This window comes from Panthera onca, chromosome A1 (genome assembly GCF_046562875.1).
Source record: "Panthera onca isolate mPanOnc1 chromosome A1, mPanOnc1 haplotype 2, whole genome shotgun sequence".
Lineage (NCBI taxonomy): Eukaryota > Metazoa > Chordata > Mammalia > Carnivora > Felidae > Panthera > Panthera onca.
In genome coordinates, this window is record NC_138339.1 from 20,832,322 (window position 1) to 20,837,660 (window position 5,339).

General features: G+C 36.0%; 1 pseudogene; it reads right to left on the reverse strand.

The window, feature by feature from the left end:
* Nucleotides 1–510: 510 nt before the first annotated feature.
* LOC132680102 (AP-5 complex subunit mu-1 pseudogene) lies at nt 511–2,235 on the reverse strand (annotated as a pseudogene).
* Nucleotides 2,236–5,339: the final 3,104 nt, after the last annotated feature.

Sequence of the window (5,339 nt, forward strand, 5' to 3'; positions counted from 1 at the left end):
TATCTGGTAATCTGTAACAACACATTGTGCTAAGAGCTTACTACTCAGGTTTGAAAGAGCAAAGAGTTTATCTTGTTCATCATCTACAATCCATCAAGAATGACTGCCTTCAGCTCTGCAATGATAAGGAGCCTGAGCCCATATCCAGGAAGACTCAGTAGAGAAAGAAGGCTGTGACTGATTAGCTACATCTACCATAGGGAAGGGAAGGAACGTAGATGATAGGGTGACTCAGGACTAGTCTAAGATAAGCCTAAAATGAATAGCTCCTGTTTTGTGCTCTGGATCATATTTGAGTAAAATCAAAGAGTAGCAAAATAGACATTAGTCTTTAAAATGTACTTTCAAACTATGTCAGACTAGAAACATTAAACTTAAGTGTTATTATAATTAAATCATTCATATGATGTTTTTTACTCATAGGTTATATGCATATACATTAAAAATAAAAGACTATTATTATTTTAAGCTATGTTACTGTTATATAAATCCTATTTAAATATAAGATAATTATGGTAGTAATGATCCATATGTGACTAGAGCAGAAGTTTCAGAATTCCAGATGTCATTGAAGAAGTTAGTTTCTGGTATGTACTTACTTTTGGTTTTACTGATGCACAAACTTAAACTGAATTCTTATCCACATAACAACCAGTGAATGTGTAATCTAAGATTGTGAAATGAAGCTTTAAATATGCTGTGCCTCCAATGCAAATATGGTCAAATGGCTGCTTCTCATGATTCTTGGCTCCCAAAGTTACAGTTCCAGAAACACTAATTTCCATTGATTTGGGGAACTTGTGTTCAATAATCCACATCAATAAGCTTTTCTTTCAAAACACTTCAAGCTGGCCAAAACCAACTTTGCATTTCACATGTGTGATTGGAATTCTATTATGATAAGGTATAGGAGCTGTACAGAATTCAAAATTATTTTTCACACTTTCATGAAGTTTTAAAATTAATTGCTATTTTTACTTGTAATTCTTCCTATTTCATTTGATAAAAACCCAAAATTAGTGGGACAGGGACCTGTGAGTATAGTAGCATAAGCTGAATGACTCTAAAGGAGGAGTGAATGGAAATTTGTAAGGTCCACTAAGTACAGAATCATCCATTGCATCAATGCTAGTAGAAGAATGGCAGAGTCCAGAGAAGTCACACAAGGATGAACTAGAATAATCTGAAGTGGAGATCCATTGGTAGAAAGACCCAAGCTGATGGTAACATTTGGCATGATTTCTTCTAAAAAATTTTTAACGTTTATGTTTTTATTTTGAGAAAGAGCATGTGTGCCTGAAAATAGGGGAGGAGCAGAGAGAGAGGGAGAGAGAGAATCCTAAGCAGGCTCCACACTGTCAGAGCAGAGCCAGCTGACTGTGAGATTGTGACCTGAGCCAATCAGTCACTTCACTGAGTCACCCAGGAGGCCCTTCATGATTCCTTCTAAATGACACTTATCAGTGATAGTTCCAATGACTTGCCTTGTATCTGCTATATCTTGTTTATCATAATACATGGATTTTACCTTTTCAGTGATAGAAACTTGAGGTTTTCCTTTGTATGTTCTAACTTTCCAGGATGGATGTTTTTGTGGATGTGTCACAGAAGCAAAATTAATACTATCCAATGAATTCTTTAAGTTGGCATCTAACTAAATTCCAAATGGACAAGCTTATAGAAGTAAATCCAGGAGTTGGTTCAATTCTGTATTTAGCTCTGTGTCCTTTTTTTTTTTTGACCCATGTAAAGAAAATCCTTTGCCCCCCAAATAAGTTCAAATCTTGTGAAATTACAGTAATTTTGAGGGGATAAAGTTTGTCCAACTAGTGGACCAAAGCATATGTCATGTTATTCTTCAGAAAAGCAGCAACTTGCAAGAGTTCTCCACCTCCTACTAGGAGACCCTAGATAGATGTTTTATAATGTGTGAACAGCTATCATAAGTCTCTATGAAGTCCTTATCATTCAATATTGTAAGTTCAAAGAGTAGTGCTTTAAGAAAGGTTACCACCTTCAGAATAGGCATATAATGTGCTCCAGTGAGGACTTTGGCTCATTTTCCAGCAGTTGGATACCATACAGAGAATCTCAGGGTGCTGCAAAGTCAAATTCCCAGTTCATGAGTTATAAGCCACACTCTCCACTGGGCCATGATAAGCCACTATAGCATCAGCTCATCCTAGAGGTCGCCATGGAAAAAGGGCACAGAGACTGGCCTTTTCAGATGGACTCTTTTCAGAAGACCTGAGGTTCGCTCAATCTGGGCCACTTTCTTCCCCACCACAAACAGTCTGGCTCAGCAGAGACATTAGCTATGTCAGGTTAAGTGACTAAAACCTCTGAATCCCTCTTGTCAACACATGCCAAAAAAGTTCAGTGAATCCTTACCTAGAATCTCGGTTCCTCCCAAGCAACCCCAGTAGTTTCTTCCTTTACAGTCTACTTCCTGGATGGTGGCCCATAAGGATAATGGTTCCTCACTCACAGGAGCTAGAAGCCTCTCTACAGTTTGCCTGCTGCTGGCTTCCCTCCAGTTCCTCCTGGTAGCCAATCATCATGCACCTCCATGTCCACACTTCCCTTTTTTAATTGGGTTGTTTGTTTTTATGATGTTGAGTTCTGTAAGTTTTTTACATATTTTGGATATTAATACCTTACCAGATATATAATTTGCAAGTATCTTCTCCCATTCAGTAGGTTGCTTGTTTGTACTGTTGGTGGTTTCCTTCACAGAGCAGAGGCTTATTATTTTCATGTAATCCTAATAGTTTATTTTTGCTTTGATTTCCCTTCACCCAAAGGATATATCTAGAAGAATATTGCTATTTTTATCTGAGAAATTTTGTCTGTATTCTTTTCTAAGATTTTTATGGTTTCAGGTCTCATATTTAGGTCTTGTACCATTTTGAGTTTATTTTTGTGTATGGTATTAGAATATGGTCCAGTTTCATTCTTTTGCATATAGCTCTTCAGTTTTTCAAGCACCATTTTTTTATTATTATTTGAGAGACAGTGTGTGTGAACATGAGAAAGGGGCAGAGGGAAAGAGAGAGAGAGAATTCTAAGCAGGCCCCAACGTTCAGTGCAGAGCCCAACATGGGGCTCAATCCTGCAACCCTGAGATCATGACTGTAGCCAAAATCAAGAGTTGAACACTCAACCGACTTAGCCATCCAGGCTCCCTCCAGCACCATTTATTGAAGAGACCTGTGTTTTCCCCATTGTATATCCTTGCCTTTCTTGACGTAAATATATTGACCTTATAAATGTGCATTTATTTCTGTATTCCCTACTCTGTTCTATTGAGCTGTGTCTACTTTTGTGCCAGTACCATAGTGTTTTGATTATACATTTTTGTAGTATATCTTGAATCTGGAATTGTGATACCTTTAGCTTTGTTCTTTCTCAAGAGTGCTTTGGCTATTTGGGATCTTCTGTGGCTTCATATAAATTTTAGTATCATTTGTTCTAGTTTTGTGAAAAGTGCTGTTGGTATTTTGATAGAGATTACATTGAATCCATAGATTGCTTTGGGTAATATGGACATAGATAATTCTTTATCTATGTTTTACTTTAATAATATACTCTGAATTATCAGCTCTAATTATAGATAGACTTAGAAATATATTGGTTTGTAAGGTTATTAATGTGAGGTAAAGAAATTTGTTAGACCTTATTTTATTTTATTTTATTTTATTTTATTTTATTTTATTTTTTGGCTTGCTGTGTCAGACTTGGAAAAACAGAAACACCACTTAGACTATCTCATCCTAGAAGTACTACAATGTCCAACTGCAATGTGTTAAAATCTCCAGTGCTTAGGACTTTCAGGGTACACCTATGTTTTAGAGCAGCAGCTATGCTCTTAGAAAGTAGGCACCCAGCTAATGGCTGACCAAGAAGGTAGAAAAGGATTCAGTCGTTTCTGCCCAACAAAGGGATTTCTTTAACAGGTAGTATTTGCTCTCATTTGGACTGGCTCAGATGTTGTCATGTTGGAATCACAGTATGATTATTTGCCCTGCACAGCTCTACTTACTTGCCCTTTTGTCTTTAAAATGTGTTACTCTTCAATATACCTTTTGCAGTTTTCACTGCATTACACTATCTGCTCTAGAAGAATGCAAACTGCATCACTTGAATTAGAAGGAAAGCAGAGTCGATATAGAAAGCTTTCAGAAATCAGTATGGTTCTGTTGGCAGATGAGGAGGGAGTGAAAAGCAGGAAAACACTGTCAGAGAGATAAACCATGAGCAGGAAATGTGCTCTTCCAGTTTGGGCATGTGACCCTTTGAGTTCCAAACTGACCCTTTATCTCTCAGGAACAATGCACACAATTGCAAATGAGGACACAACAATTAAGAGTCTCAGAGAATACATAAACCTAATCCACTTTGAAATTGAGGTAAATTTATAGAAAGTAAATAATCTGAAATTCTCAGAACTAGGGTTCTAAAACCACCTTTATCTTTTGATTTTTTATCCTTTAAGACCCAAATTAACAGTCTACTTTTCACCATTTTGAAGTATCTGGACATAAGAATTTTTATTCATTTTCACATGTAAAATAGTGAGTATGAAAATATGAAGCTGATAAATTACCCAAGTCTAGAAACCTTTCTTCATTAGATGACATACCATAATATGAGGAGTACTCTTCCCAGTCTACTTGCATCTCCCTTGTCATTTTGAGAAGCTTTGAAATGCAGCATCCTGCACTCTAGGATGCTCAGAATCACTTTGTGGCATAAAAGATGTATTGTTTATGTATGAAGCAATCATATAAAGACAGGGAGAAAAAAAGAGAAACACTTCTCATTACGTGATTATTTTAGGAAAGCACAGGAATGTAGTTCATGTTTCAGCTGCAGGAATGAAAGTAAAAAGAATACAGGGATTAAGAATATAAGGGGAGAATTGAAAACACAAAGACACATGAATCTCTGCATATGTTAAACTCAAAGAATTGGACACCAACCCCCCTCAAATAAATAGCATTAGTTTTAATTAAAAATTATAAAAATATTTGAAGTAATTTGATTATGAAATTAACAAATTATAGTATGAAATATTGATCTGTGCTATTATGCAAAGAGTATGTCTACTAGAAAATAAATTTATATTTTGTAATGTTATTTATACATGACAGGATAGGAATGGTATTCTGCATTAGCTTTCTCAGCTCTAAATTCAGCCTATGTGGAAATTAATGTGTTTTGGAAGGAAAAAATTGCACAGATGTCATTTTCCTCAAAAGCAGGCAAATTATGAATGTAAATAATGCACTGTTTTGGTTTTGAGCTTCCAGAATCACTTGGAATCTGAGATACTGAAA